At 36.5% G+C, this 12251-nt stretch overlaps 1 protein-coding gene and 1 long non-coding RNA gene across 9 annotated transcripts in view; one reads left to right on the top strand and one right to left on the bottom strand.

Moving 5' to 3' along the window:
- Positions 1–12251, bottom strand: part of APBA2 (amyloid beta precursor protein binding family A member 2) — a 99349-nt gene that overhangs the window by 64995 nt on the left and 22103 nt on the right. The gene's annotated exons all lie outside the window — the stretch shown is intronic.
- The window catches only part of LOC106033724 (uncharacterized), a 55865-nt gene that overhangs the window by 28671 nt on the left and 14943 nt on the right, over positions 1–12251 (top strand). The window contains exon 2 of the long non-coding RNA XR_001205509.3: positions 9865–9986. This is a non-coding gene — a long non-coding RNA (uncharacterized lncRNA). The remainder of the gene's footprint in view (positions 1–9864; positions 9987–12251) is intronic.

Raw genomic sequence — 12251 nt, 5'->3', positions numbered from 1 at the left:
CTGGTTATGGGAACTGATGGCAGAAGTGTTCCACCTCCTTCACTGAAGTTCCAGTGGAAGAATTCAGTGTAGGAAGACGTGATGCTCAGGCGTTTGTGACAGACCGTTTACCGAGACAGGGAGTTGGGGCTGCATTCAAAGCTTCCTGGAGCCTAGGCCTTGGCTCTTCTCCCCTCCACGATGGACTTCTCCTATCAGAAGTACTCCCTAGACTGAACTAATAGCTGTAACTCCATCCTATTGCCGATAATGTGATAAACTTAATTCATGCTGCCCAGTAACATCAGAGACTTCAGAGGTACTTCAGATGTACCCATAAAAACTGTATTAAAACTCTTAATTCCAGAGCATTAAAGAAAAACATCTAAAATCTAAAAACCGAAAGAGAATCTCCTGTTTCATTACGTACTTTTCTTTAAACATGCTGTATTGGAGAAAAATTTAGTCTGACTTCAATCAAATGTCTTGGCAAGTATTTGTAAGACATGAAATAACATGAAAAAAACATTTATTTGTTAAAAACATTAAAATAAATATAGTATTTTATGTATTGTTTAGAGTATTGTAGTATTTTACATTCTGACATAAAATCAAAATAATTTTAGAATATGCGGTGGCAAGTGGCTTAGTCTATATTCAGAGACAACATACTCAGAGCATTTTTAGGATATGAGATAAATTATTCTGCAAAGAAATCAGTAGGGACTGAAAATCACTTTGAAACCTGAGCCAGTCTGTAGCCTGGTTCAAGGCAACTGGGAAGGCAGCTTAATTGCTGAGCTCAGCACTCCCCTGAGCAGTGGGATCCACAGATGGTGAAGCTGCAGTGCATCCCTTTCTACTGCACCTGTACTAAATGGGGGAAGAAGAGGTAGTGAGAGGAGAGATGTTGCCTCTATGTTTGACCTATTATTCATTTCCGGGAGAACACTTTAGTGAAGAAATAAGGACAGTCACAGATTAGGATGCACTTTTTAAAATAGAGCAAGAATGTGAAAGTCACAAATCAGCATAGCTTCACTGGAGGACAGTCATTAACACTGTTCTTTGGCCTGGCCCCAACCCTGTCACATTACTGAAAAATATCTAAATATCTGCAGTTTTCCTTTAAATGTGTAATATAAACAGGAATCATTTTTGAGATTTAGAGATTTGGTACACTTCAAATTCATGAATGAAGTCAGGTGTCAACTGTCATTTGTGTCTCTGAAAATCTTCCTTCAGTCTTTGCCATCTGTACCCTTTTTCCATTGCCTGGAGACCTGCTGCTACTCTTATCTCTTTGCATGCCTGTGCTGTGTCTGATAAAGGGTTCCGCTGTGTGAAATGCAGATTAGCTCACTGCCTGTATTAATAGCCATCAGTGGCAACTACAACCTAAAATAATCTTTCCCAGGAGAATCAACTAGGGAAAATAATTCTATACACGTCACATTAACATTCTACACTAAATAGAAGATATACTGAAATATAGACTATAGCTTCCTACATTAAATTATTACAAATTCAAAAATGACATAGTATAGTCAGATATACGTTCAAAAGGAACAAAATAAACACTCCTGAATAAAAAGAACAGAAAAGAAAAAAAATCAAGTGTTACATTTCCACAGACACTGCACCAATAGAAGTGTAGGAATTAATAACTGAGGTTGGAATCAAGTCCTCAAAAGCAGCTGTTTGGTTGCTATGAGCTACAACACTTTTCTGCACTATACATAGTTTGTGTCATACAAGAAGTAGTGCCATCACAGAAGAATGAACTCTTAAGAGGTTTCTCTGTTATCTGGAAAAAAAATAACTAAGAAAAACTAAAATATTTCAATTTTTTTTTTACATCTCTTAGTTAAGGCTAATTACAATTTCCATATAAAGTCACTTCTTCAGTAGGGGGACAATGGGTAAATAGGCACAACTTTTGCTAGGAGGTGGCAAACTCAAATTTAACCTACTGCCAATTCTGGGAAACCCAGATAGGAAAATGAGGGCACGGTATCTGTAAGAGGTCAAGAAGAGGGGATGTAGTCCATTTGCTCTGCACAGCCACAAACTAAGAGTCTGTACATCTTCTGGAGTTATTTCAGAGTTAAAATAGTTTAGCAATTAAGAGTTCTGTCTTAGATGCCAAAGAGAAAGAGGCTCAGTTTGTCTCTATCCCTGACTTCCTTAACACTCTTGAGCAACTCTTAGCTCGTAGCCATTAATATCCTTTATATATACAGAGGTAGAGCTTCAGTTTTCACAAAAAGGGCAAGCAACTTTACACAAATCACATGGAATTGTGCAGGAAGCTGGATCTTGATAAAATTTACTATCTCTTTGATAGGCCCATTATTTTTTTATACAACTTGCTGGAAAACTGTAGCAGAGAAGTCAAGGCAGAAGTACTGCACATTTAACTCTCTTTAAAGAGGAAGTTGATCCACGGGAAGCCAGAATTGTGTTTCTGCTATATCTTACCCTAGAGTTTAAAATGCCTTCAGGTCCTGAGTACCCATCTAGGATCATGCACAGATGAAGGTACTTATCCAAATTACTCCTTCTGTGGAAGGTTCTGCACAAATAAATCTGAATTGTAATCTTAAACTGAATACAGGAAGAATTTCATAGCTAGAGACCACAGCACTCCTGTTGCTTTTGCTTTGGTTTTAGGCTGCATTATTACACTATGCAAACATTTCTGGTCATTATTAAAAAACTTGGTATAATTCACATCAGTTTGGTATCCCTGGGAAGTCACTGCAGCTGGGAAACTATTACTTCCCTTAACTAGGGAAAAACATGACCTCACAAAGCAAGCCAATTAGTACACGTATATTTTCACCTCAGCAGGTTTCATAAAGCAGCATCTATTAAACCAAATATACCTCCTCTTCCCCATCAACTTATTAACAGATGAGTGTCCCTAACTACTTCTGTTATATAGTAATTATGTTTTAGATGAAAGCAACAAGAGATGCTTTAGGAGAGACACAAGTGAATGAACTCAGACATCTATCCAAACAGGATCTGAATCCTTCAAAATAGCTATAGTGATGTTCAATATGGTTTTCCACATCTGGTAATTTCAGTAAAAGTATGTGTATTTTAATAAATACATGAAGGTGAAACATAATCTTCATTAAAAAGCTGAAATTCTGAAGTAGGTAAAAATGATAAATGAAAAATAAAGTTATTTAGAAGCAAGTAAATCTTTTTCTTCTATGTCTCAAGAAATGATAAAGTACACTACACCTTAATCTACTATTGATTTGCTTGGTGAAGGGAAACCTGGTTCAGGAAATCTGACACTTCCTGAACTGCATGATTCTAGGAACGCATGAGCTGCAGGCCTCTAAGAATCCTACAATATCTGAGAAGTGGAATATTAATGTATTTTAGAAATGTTATCATCCTTATTTTCTATTGCATTAACTTGTCTATTTCAAAGACATCAGTGAAGAATGAATGGCAACATTTGAAGGCTTATAAGACAGCTTCTAAACTTAAAAGACTTCTTTAAGAGGACTTGCAGTTATGTGCAGATAGGTGGCAGGGGATGTCCTCAGAATGTGGCACTTGACAAATGAGAATAAAAGGAAAATGGGAAAGGGAGCAGAGCAAAAGGAAAATGCTGTGAAAGGATCAGCAGCTAGACAAAGGATAGAGACAGATACTGATGAGAAAACCCACCCATGCAGCATAGACAGGAATGTCACCATTAAGGAACGCGCTGTTGAAACTAATGACAGGAGGCCTAGGAGATGAATTTTACGGTGTGTCAGGTGATCCAAGACTATGCCAAAGTATTCTTCTGTTCTCATCCTTAGGCTTACACTTGCAAAGCCCAGAGGTAAGATCACTCTAAGTTGTCCTAAATTATCATTTATATACTGTAGTATCTTTAGAACACCTGCCCACTAGCTGTTCAGTGGAGTAAAACCATGACACACCGTACATTTCCAAGACTAAAAATAAACATCCATGCCAGATTTTTGACTAATCTCACTCTGGGATGTCAGCGCTGTATTTGGGGCTGGCGGGCACAAGCTGTTAAAGTGGTAACTCCAAACACACAGAAGCAGTGGTTGTTCTGGTATACAGCACTGCTGCACCAGTCCTGCAGGCATAGTTAAAGTGATAGAAAACTATAAAAATGCCACAGTACAGAAATTATACTGACTCTTAGAGAGCAGCTAGAATGCTCTGTGCTCTTATCTCTGAATCAGATGTTAGGGGTACAACAGTAGCACCAGGTTCATGCTCTGCCATCAGACCACAGCCCTGTACACATAGGGCATTCTGTGCAGACCTGTAGTGTCTGTCCAGTGTGTGTAGCCCATATGTCAATTCACTTACAGGCCAGAGTTTCTTAGACCTTATGATGGGGAGATTAATGGGCAAAAAGTTACAGACTATATAAGAAAAAATGTTACAAAAGCACAGTAAACACGACTTGGATTGACCTAGAACAAATTAGGAATCTGGTAAAGCATTTTATCCTAGACAGTTCAAGGACAGTAATATTACTATTCTGTACTGTTAGCTTTTCCAGCACCTATTACTTACGTTATTGTTACAACTAATCAGCACAGTTGTATAGAATTCCCTGTCTACTGCTTACTGTCGCACGTTTTCATTCCCAGCAGGTTACCATCTGATCTCCCCTACTTTAAGAAATTGTTTTCTTTCCACAAAACAAAACGTGAAGGTCTCCTTTGACTCAGAGCATTAGGATCACAAGAGTAGCCATTGTTCTGGCTGTGTAAAGCAACCTTAGAGACTGCTGCTTCATGTCTACATAGAGAGGAAACATTATTTAAAGTTTCCTACGAGAGAAAACTTCATTAGGCAGACGGAGTTGGGAACAAATTAGTCATCTTTCAGGCTCATAGACCTGAAATGATCAATTGCTACAGAAATTCCTATTTCTAGATATAATAAGGGAAACTTTGTTTTTTGAACTGCCAAATTCTGCAATACATACTTGTAAAGAGCTTCTACTTGACGGGATGCTTTAGAAAGCTTCAGGCTGATCTGCAGGAGTGGAAACTAAAGGCATCCCAATGGCTGCTTTCTCCATTCTAAGCCAGTTCTGATCATACCGCTTATTCAGGACTCTCTCTGAGAAGTGTCTCCTCTGTGAGGAAAACAACTCATATTGATCATCATGTTGAGTTACGTTAGTTGGTTAATCATCGGAATATGTTAAGGAGGAAAATGTTCACAATTTGCATGTGGAAAAATTGAGTCATAGAGGATCTCCTTTCAGAAGTTGTTGGAAATCTTGGTCTCTAGCTCCCTGTCTGACCCTGCTTTATTGTATTTTCTTAAATAGATTTGTATATACCCATATTATATACCCAATATATATTCCTAATTTATTTCAATGGAACATATTGAGCTGAAACGTAAGTCCAAAACACCTCAAAATATACTGACACCCACCTATTATCCAGGGAAAACAGCCACACAAACATCTTTTTACACTGTTATTAATAATTAACATAGTCTGATGTGATCTTTCTTGCGTCTGAAAGAATGTAAATAAAGTTCAACGTGAACAGATAAAATGCCTGATGGTCAAAAAGGAATGTCAGAATCTTTCTCCTGAATTGAAAGAATTCCATCAAATTAAGTGATTCTTAATTTGTAAAAATTTTAGATTACATGCTATCTGCTTAGTATCGCTTGCCTACTCCAAGGTGAGAAACCCACCCAAAATCGGAAGCATCCATGAGTTAAAATAAATAAAGAAAACATCTTTCTGTATTAACAGCTATACCAGTTATTGTTTTACAGTTCCTAGTATAATGTGACTCAATCTGCTTTTGGCCCTCGTGTGATAAACACGTATCCAAAAACCTGGCATCTCTCCATTTTAATGAAAGTAAGGCTTCATAGATGGTCATTTAAAAACAAAAAAACTTGTTCTCTCCTTTAAACCACAACAGTAAAAAGAACATGAGTCCATTTCACAGCAGTTCACAGAGAATTCAGACTACATCTGCTGCAGGAGTTTCTTACTAGTAAGACACAACCAGTCCAGACTTACCATCAGCCTACATGCTACAAGTGAGAACCCTACATACAGTGCAGGGAGTGACCCGGTTGGATGCAATTCTCCTCTACTTGACAAGCATGCTTTAACAAACAGACCTAAGGAATCAAAGCAATGACAGCAAAATCATAGTAGAGAAGAAAATGTGCACATTAGGATGAGCCAGTGTACACAAGGGAGAGAGGGTGCATGAGGAAATCAACATGCAGTTTGCTGTTTGTTTTGTTTTGTTTTGTTGTTTTGTTTGTTTTTTAAACAGGGTTTGTAGAATTAGTAGCCTTTGATTCTAAGGGGTCTGTTGTCTAAGCATTTGCCTTAGGGCACCACTATTTCTATACGCTTATCAAATCCTGTACCTGCAAGATTTTAAAAATTTTAGTATTATTTTATGGTCATTCTTCAACAGTGTTTTCTCATTCTTCAGCTGTGTTTTCAGATCTTGGCTGAAACTCATCCAAACAGCTGAGCCCAAAATCTACTCAAGAACAGGAAAAATTAAAGCACACAGTAATTTCCTTCAAATGTCTCCTCAGCTTCACAGGAACTCTAACATTCCAAAAAACTATAAACCAGCAGCACATTCTTTACAATACGTATAGGAAGTGTCCTTAAGCAATTTCTATTGTATTGCTTTTTTCCACGAGCATATCTTTGTTTTAAGCTATGTTGGTAATGTGTATTGAATCATGCCTGGAGGTTTTCTAGTAAGATGATCCTCCATAGCATTATTTCAGAGGTGAAAGAAATCCCGATTCATCTATTGATTCAGGGGCCTAAAGTCCTCCCTGGAGTGTCACAAAAGGAACATGATGTGCCAAAAGCAGGGTTTTGCTTTTGGATCACTGATTGAGCTGATGGATGTAAAAACTCATGCAGCTAGCTAGTAAGCTACTGGCTACGCTTCTAAGGAGTGAATAAATTATTCTAAGCTTAGTAGTAATTTATGCTTACAAAATGAGTAAGGGTACCATCTGTTCAAGAACAAGCAGTATAAAGTTCTCTGATAATAAATTGCTCACTTCTGACATAGCTGTACCACTGGTGAATACTCCATAGACTGAAATGATGTGGAAGCAGAAATATACCTTTCAGAACAAGGGCGGGAAATCACCTAGGCCTATAAACAAGGTAGATGTCATGAATACTTTTGGAGTAATATGTGGGGGGAAATTTGAACTCTTAATGGGGAAAGAAATGAGAAGGAAGAATTTTACCAGCATCATTTGGGAGTTTTAAATTTCAGATCACCTCACCTCTTCTCCAGAACAACTTCTCCAGAAACACAGGCACTCTCTGTTCTCAACTTATTTCTTTTCCCCATTTCTAATAAAAGACTTGACTAACTTCTGAGGACTGAAGTTCTCCTTCATCTCTCCAGAGACCATATAGTCGGACCTTCAAAGTCATTTTAAATAGGTTACGGCAATGGACATAACATGCATAAAGATGCTGAAAATTCACAACAGAATCCAACTTTACATTTTATATATATATTTTATATCTTATCCATTGTGTTATCTAAAAAGAATTCATTTGTGCCTTCTTCTAGAGAAACTGTGATCATGCCCTACACTCCATAAACATTTTAAACTAATTCTTATTGGAGAAGATAAAACTTAAGTTTAAACTACATTTTATCCTACTGGACAAAGGAAATTATTAGTATAATACTTGAGAAGAATGAGCTGAAGTAGATTTGGTAAAGAGCTATCTCATATTTATTTCTCTCCTTCCTCCTGTGAAGGGTAGGAGAACTACATATTCTTCTTCCTTGTGCTGGCAGTTCACTGAGTCAGAGGAAACTAATTGAGTCTATTATGTTTTACTATTCATACTCCAAAGTACTTAGACATAATATTTGCAGTGGTTGGTCAAACACAGAACAGTAAGATTTTCCATATTCTCAGAAATGCATGATTCAGCTACAAAGTAAATCCCGCAAAAGAGAATACAAAGACAGTAATACCAGGTCAATCTCAGTAAGCACTAGCACTTCAGTTGCTTGCTTTTTGGTTTTTTTTTGGTGGTTTTTTTTGGTAGGTGGATAGTATAGCAAAATAAAGTTTTAATAATTAATTTGCAGGATATAGATATGTCTTTCCAAGTGTTCCATAGCACCATCTCCTAGATGCAAAAGCCAGCATTGGAACAGGCACAAAATTCATTATTAAAAAATAAGTGTGTTAATAAAGTCCCATCTCTTCAGTTGGCTGATGAACCGGAAATAAGGACTTTAAAAGTTTTCACTTGAACAGCCAGACATTTTTAATCATTAGTAGTAGTAGTATTATAATGCAAAAGGAAGCAGTGCTGACGAGAGAAGGCAATGTAGTCACATCAGGAAGTGTAAGAAAATGATCTTTGTAGTGGTAGTACTGATTATACACACGAAAAAAATTTCATTCACCAAGGTCAGAGGAAATGTTATGGAAATCAGACATGACTTAATTAGAATTTGTAAAAGAAGTTTATGTACATGGATGTGATACTGAAAGCATATGCTACATTTAAGAAGGCACATAAAAAGAGAGATGCTGTCTGCAGGCTTGAATGATAAGTAAAAAAGCATTGTCTACAATGATTAAGGAAGGAAGCAACAGGAGTATGAGGAAAAATAGAAAGTCTGTTTTAGAGATGCGTTAAAAGGATATTTGTGTTTTAAGGAATATTAAGAGAACAGCTAAAAATTAGAAGACAGTAAGCCTGGAATAGAAGTATTAATTCTCTGTCTAGAGGGTGCAACTGAATTTGTGTTTGAGATTTACTGATGCTAAAGGCATGGAGAAAAATAAAGAAGAATGGACAGAGCTGTATGGACTTCTACAGGAAAACTAAGATTCCTTAGGAGAACATCTTGGAAAAAAAAAACATTTAGGGAACAGAAATGGATAGAGCCATGAAAGAGTGACAGGAGAAGGAAAAATTTCAAGAAGAAAAACATGCTGGCAATGTCGAAGGTAGTTGAGAACAGAGCAATGGTTCTGATCTTTGACTACCACAATGAGAAGTCTTAAAACAGAAAGCAGCTCTACAGCAGTGCCATATGAGGAGTGCGGTTTGGTCTCAAAGATGAGAGAGGAACAGAGGGCTGGGGGGGACATTTCTACATCCTTAAGTTTTTATATACATTTTCAACATGTACAATGTGCTGTTGCGGTATCATCTAATTTCTTCCACAAAGTATGTGTTAGTATTTTCCTATCCACACAAGTATTAAAAGAAATTTTTAAAAAATCACTTTGTTAAATGAACAGGCACGCAGTCATTTTAAGTTACTGTGATCTCTACTTAATACATTGCATTTCTCAGTACGGAATCCGTTCTCAGATGAGAGAAGAGGTCACCTTGATGTGTTAGTTAGAGTTTGAATAAGGATCAAAATGACCTATAAAAAGGTTTTTTACCCACTAGGTTAATGACAGCTGAACTTCTATCTTACCAATTCATTCAATTCAAAATCTTAATGGTAAAGCTATGCATGATCTCATATCTTTCTCAGTTAAATCCATGTGCTCATTCCAGTATATACATAATTAAATGGATTAAGATTAGGTAAAGTAATACATATATGTATGAGGCATAGAAAGTATACATTGTATACTGCTAAATATCCTCATCACTCTAACAAGAATATAATTGTGAAACAAAATATAAACTGATGTTAAGTGGTTTGGCAGATTAAATTAGGTATATTTATCTGAAATGCTACTTTTAACCTAAGTTTTCCATGTATAATTCCCTTTTTTTGGATAGCAGTTGAGTATTCTGTATTAAGAATTACGTTCTATGTTTTTTTCTTTCCTCTTTTTTTTTTTTTCTCACAGGATGTAGACCAGACTTTCGAAGATTATCTCTGTAAAAGAATACTTGAAGCAGTGCAGTTCAGGAGAACATAGATGATGTTTCTGCAGAAGCTGGATAAGATTATGAAGAAATTTCACCTACAGTAAGTGATGTATTTAATATTCCAAATGCTTTTTGAATATTCAAGTACATAATACCAGATGAATTGTTTAATAGCATCGTTGCATAGGGTTCTCAGAAACCCAGTTTGCCAAGCTACTTCTGTGCCTCCTGTGCTACAGAGGTACTGGAGGGATAGAGGTGCAGGAACACTTTGGCGCTTTTAGATGAAGATGAGATGGAAATTCTTACCAAGGACAAGAAAACTTCTCCAGCAGTTTTGCAGCTCTTGAACTGTTCAGCTCTGTAGGCTTTTATCCCCTCACTAGGCTTGCAAATAGATAGTTCACAAAAAACTAATGAAGCTAGACTACAGAGATGTTAATAGGACATCTACATGTATGTTAAAAAAATTGCTACTTCTGTCTTTTATCATACATTACCGTTAAAGATAACCTGAGAAATTAATTCTTAACTTTCTATAATGAAACTACCTAAAATTATCGCAACAGGAAGTAATCATCAAAAGGAAAGTTCTCCTCTGTATTTCAGTATGCCTGGCTTTTCCATCTGCAACTTTTGCACCATTGGTCTTCTAAAACAGTTGCTGCAGTCATGCAAGTATGACATTTTAAGCAGAAACAATAAGTCTTGTGAAATTTTAGAGGAAGGGGTTTGTTTTTAGACTCAATTTCTAGTGGTTTCCAAAACTAAAATGCCTTTGAAGTTAGTACTCTAATTGAAAGCTATGCAATCTTACATAACAAAGTCACTAAGTTTCTATTCACATATTAAAAGTCTGGGAAACAAAGTTACAGCTAAGATGGTACATTTCCTAGAAACTGTACCCAAGATATTAATGCTTCCTACCAAAGCCATTTAAATAGGCCTCTGAGGTCAATCCCATTTAATTGATCTTGCTGTAATAACTTGGTTCTACAGCATTCTAAACACATCCTCTCCACTTACTGGGATGTTTCTTGTAAAATACAATTATACAATCTGCCATTTATACTGCATTGTGTGTTATTATATTACTACATTGTCTTATTATAATGTCCTTGAGATCTACCATTAGAGATCAGTTAATTTTCTCCACTCCTTTACACAGTAGGGCTTACAAGTACTGTAAAACTTGGCTGTGATAAGATTCAACCTTTGGGATCAGTGCCAAAAGGTGGCAGCGAGCTGATGTACCACTGCACCATACTGCAGCAATTTTCTACGTCTAACCCACAGAACCACGTATGCACTCTGAATGAATAAATAGCATCCCAACTTAGCAGTTACAGAAATGCTGCTAGGTTTCCTAGCAAATCTGACCTGATGAACCCCATGGATTTCAGTTAAACAAAGCTCTAGCAATTATGTTTTTTTAAAAGGTCAAGGAGGGGATAACTTTAACTTTCTGGAATAGGAAAGATTGGTGCTGTACCCTACTGTCATGGCAGAGCAGATCTGTTCATTCTCATGTTGAGGCACAAAATTAGAAAGGAATCATCAAAACAGAGGACTAATGCTTCTGCTTTAGAGGGCAAACAGAGGCTACTATGCAAAGATATTGCACAAAGGACATAATTCTCCAAAAAGGCTCAAAACAACTATGCCTAGTGAATAAACAGTAAGAATGAGTTTGTAAGATTTTTTTCAAACAATAATCTTTCTTCAGAGCTTTCTACAGCTGTTCTGAATAACCTAGAACTCATACAACAAATAAATAACTCAAGTTGAATATAAGTAATAAATTGAGTCTATTATTACAAGTAATTTGGGGAGCAGAAGGGTACAAGGAGACAAATTGTCTCTGGGTTATGCAATGGAAAGAACAGACAGACATTCTACCTCTGATCAGCTACTCCATCTGAGTGAAACATAGATCAGGACAAAAATATATACTTTTAACATCTTCTGAATTACACAAGTCCCGAGGCAATTCCATGAATATTTCCAGGCCCTTCCCAAATAAATAAACGTATCTGTTTTTCTATTTCAATTCATTGTAAAATATTTACATGTTTTCATGAGGATCTTGCCTGTTTTGGGGCAGTATGCAGACTTTACTCCCAAGAATTATCAAGAGAACTAACTAACATTTCTCCTGAAGGTGTTATTCCTGGTGCTACAGAAATTACATTGATCATGTAAGGTGCTAAGTACCTTAAGTAAGCATCAAGTATTTAATAATGTCCATGATAAACACAAACATGTACTCTTCTTAACATAATAAGCACGTTCTACTCATATTTTTGGGGGAAAAAAATGCACAAAATGTAATGTGAAGACAGCCTTTATCTCTCTGTCCATTTAC

The sequence above is a fragment of the Anser cygnoides genome, chromosome 11, assembly GCF_040182565.1.
Source record: "Anser cygnoides isolate HZ-2024a breed goose chromosome 11, Taihu_goose_T2T_genome, whole genome shotgun sequence".
Taxonomy (NCBI): domain Eukaryota; kingdom Metazoa; phylum Chordata; class Aves; order Anseriformes; family Anatidae; genus Anser; species Anser cygnoides.
This window is presented reverse-complemented; position numbering and strand designations above follow the sequence as displayed.